The sequence below is a fragment of the Haliotis rufescens genome, unplaced genomic scaffold (genome assembly GCF_023055435.1).
Source record: "Haliotis rufescens isolate VD_foot unplaced genomic scaffold, xgHalRufe1.0.p SCAF_3, whole genome shotgun sequence".
Lineage (NCBI taxonomy): Eukaryota > Metazoa > Mollusca > Gastropoda > Lepetellida > Haliotidae > Haliotis > Haliotis rufescens.
This window is the reverse complement of record NW_025964001.1, coordinates 14362259-14371669: the sequence shown is the minus strand read 5'-3', so window position 1 is coordinate 14371669 and position 9411 is coordinate 14362259.

Below are 9411 nucleotides of genomic sequence, written 5' to 3'. Positions count from 1 at the left end.
GGTTGACTGTGATGGAGGTCTGGGTATTACCTGGGAGAGAGGCAGCTAGAAGCTGGTCCTGGATGACTGTGATGGAGGTCTGGGTATTACCTGGGAGAGAGGCAGCTAGAAGCTGGTCCTGGTTGACTGTGATGGAGGTCTAGGTATTACCTGGGAGAGAGGCAGCTAGAAGCTGGTCCTGGTTGTCTGTGATGGAGGTCTGGGTATTACCTGGGAGAGAGGCAGCTAGAAGCTGGTCCTGGCTGACTGTGGTGGAGGTCTGGGTATTACCTGGGAGAGAGGCAGCTAGAAGCTGGTCCTGGATGACTGTGATGGAGGTCTAGGTATTACCTGGGAGAGAGGCAGCTAGAAGCTGGTCCTGGATGACTATGATGGAGGTCTGGGTATTACCTGGGAGAGAGGCAGCTAGAAGCTGGTCCTGGTTGACTGTGATGGAGGTCTAGGTATTACCTGGGAGAGAGGCAGCTAGAAGCTGGTCCTGGATGACTGTGATGGAGGTCTGGGTATTACCTGGGAGAGAGGCAGCTAGAAGCTGGTCCTGGTTGACTGTGGTGGAGGTCTAGGTATTACCTGGGAGAGAGGCAGCTAGAAGCTGGTCCTGGATGACTGTGATGGAGGTCTGGGTATTACCTGGGAGAGAGGCAGCTAGAAGCTGGTCCTGGATGACTGTGGTGGAGGTCTAGGTATTACCTGGGAGAGAGGCAGCTAGAAGCTGGTCCTGGATGACTGTGATGGAGGTCTGGGTATTACCTGGGAGAGAGGCAGCTAGAAGCTGGTCCTGGTTGACTGTGGTGGAGGTCTAGGTATTACCTGGGAGAGAGGCAGCTAGAAGCTGGTCCTGGATGACTGTGGTGGAGGTCTAGGTATTACCTGGGAGAGAGGCAGCTAGAAGCTGGTCCTGGTTGACTGTGGTGGAGGTCTAGGTATTACCTGGGAGAGAGGCAGCTAGAAGCTGGTCCTGGATGACTGTGATGGAGGGCTGGGTATTACCTGGGAGAGAGGCAGCTAGAAGCTGGTCCTGGATGACTGTGATGGAGGTCTGGGTATTACCTGGGAGAGAGGCAGCTAGAAGCTGGTCCTGGATGACTGTGGTGGAGGTCTAGGTATTACCTGGGAGAGAGGCAGCTAGAAGCTGGTCCTGGTTGACTGTGGTGGAGGTCTGGGTATTACCTGGGAGAGAGGCAGCTAGAAGCTGGTCCTGGATGACTGTGATGGAGGTCTAGGTATTACCTGGGAGAGAGGCAGCTAGAAGCTGGTCCTGGTTGACTGTGGTGGAGGTCTAGGTATTACCTGGGAGAGAGGCAGCTAGAAGCTGGTCCTGGATGACTGTGATGGAGGTCTAGGTATTACCTGGGAGAGAGGCAGCTAGAAGCTGGTCCTGGTTGACTGTGGTGGAGGTCTAGGTATTACCTGGGAGAGAGGCAGCTAGAAGCTGGTCCTGGATGACTGTGATGGAGGTCTGGGTATTACCTGGGAGAGAGGCAGCTAGAAGCTGGTCCTGGATGACTGTGGTGGAGGTCTAGGTATTACCTGGGAGAGAGGCAGCTAGAAGCTGGTCCTGGATGACTGTGATGGGGGTCTAGGTATTACCTGGGAGAGAGGCAGCTAGAAGCTGGTCAATGTTGACTGAGGTGGAGGTCTGGGTATTACCTGGGAGAGAGGCAGCTAGAAGCTGGTCCTGGTTGACTGTGGTGGAGGTCTAGGTATTACCTGGGAGAGAGGCAGCTAGAAGCTGGTCCTGGATGACTGTGATGGAGGTCTGGGTATTACCTGGGAGAGAGGCAGCTAGAAGCTGGTCCTGGATGACTATGATGGAGGTCTGGGTATTACCCGGGAGAGAGGCAGCTAGAAGCTGGTCCTGGATGACTGTGGTGGAGGTCTGGGTATTACCTGGGAGAGAGGCAGCTAGAAGCTGGTCCTGGTTGACTGTGATGGAGGTGTAGGTATTACCTGGGAGAGAGGTGGCTAGAAGCTGGTCCTGGTTGACTGTGATGGGGGTCTAGGTATTACCTGGGAGAGAGGCAGCTAGAAGCTGGTCCTGGATGACTGTGATGGAGGTCTGGGTATTACCTGGGAGAGAGGCAGCTAGAAGCTGGTCCTGGTTGACTGTGATGGAGGTCTAGGTATTACCTGGGAGAGAGGCAGCTAGAAGCTGGTCCTGGATGACTGTGATGGAGGTCTGGGTATTACCTGGGAGAGAGGCAGCTAGAAGCTGGTCCTGGATGACTGTGGTGGAGGTCTAGGTATTACCTGGGAGAGAGGTGGCTAGAAGCTGGTCCTGGTTGACTGTGATGGAGGTCTAGGTATTACCTGGGAGATAGGTGGCTAGAAGCTGGTCCTGGATGACTGTGGTTGAGGTCTGGGTATTACCTGGGAGAGAGGCAGCTAGAAGCTGGTCCTGGATGACTATGATGGAGGTCTGGGTATTACCTGGGAGAGAGGCAGCTAGAAGCTGGTCCTGGATGACTGTGGTGGAGGTCTGGGTATTACCTGGGAGAGAGGCAGCTAGAAGCTGGTCCTGGATGACTGTGATGGAGGTCTAGGTATTACCTGGGAGAGAGGCAGCTAGAAGCTGGTCCTGGTTGTCTGTGATGGAGGTCTGGGTATTACCTGGGAGAGAGGCAGCTAGAAGCTGGTCCTGGTTGTCTGTGATGGAGGTCTGGGTATTACCTGGGAGAGAGGCAGCTAGAAGCTGGTCCTGGATGACTGTGGTTGAGGTCTGGGTATTACCTGGGAGAGAGGCAGCTAGAAGCTGGTCCTGGTTGACTGTGATGGAGGTCTAGGTATTACCTGGGAGAGAGGCAGCTAGAAGCTGGTCCTGGATGACTGTGATGGGGGTCTAGGTATTACCTGGGAGAGAGGCAGCTAGAAGCTGGTCCTGGTTGACTGTGGTGGAGGTCTGGGTATTACCTGGGAGAGAGGCAGCTAGAAGCTGGTCCTGGTTGACTGTGATGGAGGTCTGGGTATTACCTGGGAGAGAGGCAGCTAGAAGCTGGTCCTGGATGACTGTGGTTGAGGTCTGGGTATTACCTGGGAGAGAGGCAGCTAGAAGCTGGTCCTGGTTGACTGTGATGGAGGTCTGGGTATTACCTGGGAGAGAGGCAGCTAGATGTTGGTCCTGGATGACTGTGGTGGAGGTCTGGGTATTACCTGGGAGAGAGGCAGCTAGAAGCTGGTCCTGGATGACTGTGATGGAGGTCTGGGTATTACCTGGGAGAGAGGCAGCTAGAAGCTGGTCCTGGATGACTGTGGTTGAGGTCTGGGTATTACCTGGGAGAGAGGCAGCTAGAAGCTGGTCCTGGTTGACTGTGATGGAGGTCTGGGTATTACCCGGGAGAGAGGCAGCTAGAAGCTGGTCCTGGATGACTGTGATGGAGGTCTGGGTATTACCTGGGAGAGAGGCAGCTAGAAGCTGGTCCTGGATGACTGTGGTGGAGGTCTAGGTATTACCTGGGAGAGAGGTGGCTAGAAGCTGGTCCTGGATGACTGTGGTGGAGGTCTGGGTATTACCTGGGAGAGAGGCAGCTAGAAGCTGGTCCTGGATGACTGTGATGGGGGTCTAGGTATTACCTGGGAGAGAGGCAGCTAGAAGCTGGTCCTGGTTGACTGTGGTGGAGGTCTGGGTATTACCTGGGAGAGAGGCAGCTAGAAGCTGGTCCTGGTTGACTGTGATGGAGGTCTGGGTATTACCTGGGAGAGAGGCAGCTAGAAGCTGGTCCTGGATGACTGTGGTTGAGGTCTGGGTATTACCTGGGAGAGAGGCAGCTAGAAGCTGGTCAATGTTGACTGTGATGGAGGTCTGGGTATTACCTGGGAGAGAGGCAGCTAGATGTTGGTCCTGGATGACTGTGGTGGAGGTCTGGGTATTACCTGGGAGAGAGGCAGCTAGAAGCTGGTCCTGGATGACTGTGGTGGAGGTCTGGGTATTACCTGGGAGAGAGGCAGCTAGATGTTGGTCCTGGATGACTGTGATGGAGGTCTGGGTATTACCTGGGAGAGAGGCAGCTAGAAGCTGGTCCTGGATGACTGTGGTGGAGGTCTGGGTATTACCTGGGAGAGAGGCAGCTAGAAGCTGGTCCTGGATGACTGTGATGGGGGTCTAGGTATTACCTGGGAGAGAGGCAGCTAGAAGCTGGTCCTGGCTGACTGTGGTGGAGGTCTAGGTATTACCTGGGAGAGAGGCAGCTAGAAGCTGGTCCTGGATGACTGTGATGGAGGTCTAGGTATTACCTGGGAGAGAGGCAGCTAGAAGCTGGTCCTGGTTGACTGTGGTGGAGGTCTAGGTATTACCTGGGAGAGAGGCAGCTAGAAGCTGGTCCTGGATGACTGTGATGGAGGTCTAGGTATTACCTGGGAGAGAGGCAGCTAGAAGCTGGTCCTGGTTGACTGTGGTGGAGGTCTGGGTATTACCTGGGAGAGAGGCAGCTAGAAGCTGGTCCTGGATGACTGTGATGGAGGTCTAGGTATTACCTGGGAGAGAGGCAGCTAGAAGCTGGTCCTGGATGACTGTGATGGAGGTCTGGGTATTACCTGGGAGAGAGGCAGCTAGAAGCTGGTCCTGGTTGACTGTGGTGGAGGTCTAGGTATTACCTGGGAGAGAGGCAGCTAGAAGCTGGTCCTGGATGACTGTGATGGAGGTCTGGGTATTACCTGGGAGAGAGGCAGCTAGAAGCTGGTCCTGGTTGTCTGTGATGGAGGTCTGGGTATTACCTGGGAGAGAGGCAGCTAGAAGCTGGTCCTGGATGACTGTGATGGAGGTCTAGGTATTACCTGGGAGAGAGGCAGCTAGAAGCTGGTCCTGGTTGACTGTGGTGGAGGTCTGGGTATTACCTGGGAGAGAGGCAGCTAGAAGCTGGTCCTGGATGACTGTGATGGAGGTCTGGGTATTACCTGGGAGAGAGGCAGCTAGAAGCTGGTCCTGGATGACTGTGATGGAGGTCTAGGTATTACCTGGGAGAGAGGTGGCTAGAAGCTGGTCCTGGATGACTGTGGTTGAGGTCTGGGTATTACCTGGGAGAGAGGCAGCTAGAAGCTGGTCCTGGTTGACTGTGATGGAGGTCTGGGTATTACCCGGGAGAGAGGCAGCTAGAAGCTGGTCCTGGATGACTGTGATGGAGGTCTGGGTATTACCTGGGAGAGAGGCAGCTAGAAGCTGGTCCTGGATGACTGTGGTGGAGGTCTAGGTATTACCTGGGAGAGAGGTGGCTAGAAGCTGGTCCTGGATGACTGTGGTGGAGGTCTGGGTATTACCTGGGAGAGAGGCAGCTAGAAGCTGGTCCTGGATGACTGTGATGGAGGTCTGGGTATTACCTGGGAGAGAGGTGGCTAGAAGCTGGTCCTGGTTGACTGTGATGGAGGTCTGGATATTACCTGGGAGAGAGGCAGCTAGAAGCTGGTCCTGGCTGACTGCGACTGGTGATCTGTGGAGGATGTCTTGAGGATTCACCCCATTCTGTTGAAGACGCTCACCAAGACTTGGCACAAGGAGCAGAAGGAACCAGCACAACCTGCAACAATCACGTCCTGATGCAATCAGTGTGAGAAACACGTCTGATGAGGGACAGAGTCTTCATTTTTGGTCATTGATAAGAAACCAAATGTTTGAAGGTGTATTAGTTTCGGTGATGTGTACACCTTTGGTCTTTTTCCAACTTTGGACCAGATCAGTTTTGGTTCTTGTTTTGTAGAGTTTCAAAGACAGTGACTTGCACTTACCATTGAAGATATAATATGCTTCTTAAAAGAAGTTAAAGAACACCTATGACTTGACAGATTAACTATAGTAGTATGAAAAGAATAAGTCTTCCTGAGACTCTTTTGATTAGTAAATGTAACATGACAATTTGTACATTATTATTTAGTTTATTACTTTTTAATTAAATCTTATTATTTTGTTTAGTACTTTTTAAATAATCTTATTATTTTGTTTAGTACTTTTTAATTCAATCTTATTATTTAGTTTATTACTTTTTAATTAAATCTTATTATTTAGTTTATTACTTTTTAATTCAATCTTATTATTTTGTTTAGTACTTTTTAATTTAATCTTATTATTTAGTTTATTACTTTTTAATTAAATCTTATTATTTAGTATATTACTTTTTAATTAAAAGTCTTTCTGTTTGTCCTGTTACAAATAGACCTAAGCAGCAAGCATACAGCAGTCCAGAAGTGAATATTAAAATGAAGTGCATGTATATTTTGTACATACTACTTTGCATACATGTGTCATGCCTCTAATAACATGTTTTCACTCGTATCACACCTGGGCAGCTTAGTGTTGAAAGACATATAGTGAGTGAGTGAGTGAGTTTGGTTTTACGCCGCTTTTAGCAATATTCCAGCAATATCACAGCAGGGGACACCAGGTTGAAAGACATGTAGGTTGTAGATGTGGGACCACATAATGTGAAACCATCAAGCTTGGGTACAGAGCTGACAAACCAAGGATTATGTCCTATAAGTGCTCCCTGACAAACCAAGGATTATGTCCTATAAGTGCCCCCTGACAAACCAAGGATTATGTCCTATAAGTGCTCCCTGACAAACTAAGGATTATGTCATATAAGTGCCCCCTGACAAACCAAGGATTATGTCCTATAAGTGCCCCCTGACAAACCAAGGATTATGTCATATAAGTACCCCCTGACAAACTTCTGGACCAATCCGTAAGCAAGCTTTATAAGCACCTGCAGTAATACCTTATTTTCTTGTGTATATTACAGGTTTTTGCAGAAGCAGAGCAGAAGGGGATTTAATTGACGAGTAACTGTCCTACTAAAAGTTTAAGTTCCATTGACATTTGAACTAAGTTTGTTCACTATTACTCAATCTTTGACAACAAATTAACTTGTGTAACCCCCTTTTGTTTTCTAAATGCCTATGACGCTTATTACGTCAAATACAGTAATCTGGAAACAATCAGCTGTACAGAACATTAGAATGTTGCACAATCTGGGACATTATGACATTTGTAGAGGGTGGGACATTATTACAGATCTGTATGTAGAAGGGTGGGACATTATGACAGATCTGTATGTAGAAGGGTGGGACATAAGGGTGGGACATTATGACAGATCTGTATGTAGAAGGGTGGGACATTATGACAGATCTGTATGTAGAAGGGTGGGACATAAGGGTGGGACATTATGACAGATCTGTATGTAGAAGGGTGGGACATTATGACAGATCTGTATGTGGAAGGGTGGGGCATTATGACAGATCTGTATGTAGAAGGGTGGGACATTATGACAGATCTGTATGTCGAAGGGTGGGACATTATGACAGATCTGTATGTAGAAGGGTGGGACATTATGACAGATCTCTATGTGGAAGGGTGGGGCATTATGACAGATCTGTATGTAGAAGGGTGGGGCATTATGACAGATCTGTATGTAGAAGGGTGGGACATTATGACAGATCTGTATGTAGAAGGGTGGGACATTATGACAGATCTGTACGTGGAAGGGTGGGGCATTATGACATCTGTATGTGGAAGGGTGGGACATTATGACAGATCTGTATGTAGAAGGGTGGGACATTATGACAGATCTGTACGTGGAAGGGTGGGGCATTATGACATCTATATGTAGAAGGGTTGGACATAATGACAGATCTGTATGTAGAAGGGTTGGACATAATGACAGATCTGTATGTAGAAGGGTGGGGCATTATGACAGATCTGTATGTAGAAGGGAGGGACATTATGACAGATCTGTATGTAGAAGGGTGGGACATTATGACAGATCTGTATGTAGAAGGGTGGGACATTATGACAGATCTGTACGTGGAAGGGTGGGGCATTATGACATCTATATGTAGAAGGGTTGGACATAATGACAGATCTGTATGTAGAAGGGTGGGACATTATGACAGATCTGTATGTAGAAGGGTGGGACATTATGACAGATCTGTACGTGGAAGGGTGGGGCATTATGACATCTGTATGTGGAAGGGTGGGACATTATGACAGATCTGTATGTAGAAGGGTGGGACATTATGACAGATCTGTACGTGGAAGGGTGGGGCATTATGACATCTATATGTAGAAGGGTTGGACATAATGACAGATCTGTATGTAGAAGGGTTGGACATAATGACAGATCTGTATGTAGAAGGGTGGGGCATTATGACAGATCTGTATGTAGAAGGGAGGGACATTATGACAGATCTGTATGTAGAAGGGTGGGACATTATGACAGATCTGTATGTAGAAGGGTGGGGCATTATGACAGATCTGTATGTAGAAGGGTGGGACATTATGACAGATCTGTATGTAGAAGGGTGGGACATTATGACAGATCTGTATGTAGAAGGGTGGGGGCATTATGACAGATCTGTATGTAGAAGGGTGGGACATTATGTAACTTGTGTATCTATGAGACTCTGCGTTGCTCTAGGTGGGCGTGGCACCCACCTGTCCTGTATCTCCCCTGGGGCTGGGAATCCATGCCATGCCACGTTCCTGATGTTGAGAGAGATGGGGGGTCCTATCACCACCCTCAGCACCTGAATCTAAGTCAAGAAGATAATTATCATTTATTCTTCATATTCATAACTAGGACTACAATTTATTTCTTTTGAAATAAATGATCAAAGTACCTTGAAAAGTACTATTTTCTGGTACTTTGATGAAATTTACAATTTTACATTTTACTATCTGGATAGAGATTACTTTCAGCTTTGTCACACGTTTTGAGTGAGCATTGTTTCACACTCAGGTCAGCAATGTCCTGGGTGGATTCTGGGTTAGAATAGGTCCTCAACTACCCATGCTTGTAGTAAGAGGTGGCTAATGGATCGGGTGGTCAGACTTCATTGATTGCATTGTATCAGTCAATGTCCTGGGTGGATTCTGGGTAAGAACAGGTCCTCAACTACCCATGCTTGTAGTAAGAGGTGGCTAATGGATCGGGTGGTCAGACTTCATTGATTGCATCGTATCAGTCAGTGTCCTGGGTGGATTCTGAGTTAGAACAGGTCCCCAACAACCCATGCTTGTAGTAAGAGGTGGCTAATGGATCGGGTGGTCAGACTTCATTGATTGCATTGTATCAGTCAATGTCCTGGGTGGATTCTGGGTAAGAACAGGTCCTCAACTACCCATGCTTGTAGTAAGAGGTGGCTAATGGATCGGGTGGTCAGACTTCATTGATGCATCGTATCAGTCAATGTCCTGGGTGGATTCTGGGTTAGAACAGGTCCCCAACTACCCATGCTTGTAGTAAGAGGTGGCTAATGGATCGGGTGGTCAGACTTCATTGATTGCATCGTATCAGTCAATGTCCTGGGTGGATTCTGGGTTAGAACAGGTCCCCAACAACCCATGCTTGTAGTAAGAGGTGGCTAATGGATCGGGTGGTCAGACTTCATTGATTGCATCATATCAGTCAATGACGTGGGACATTTTCT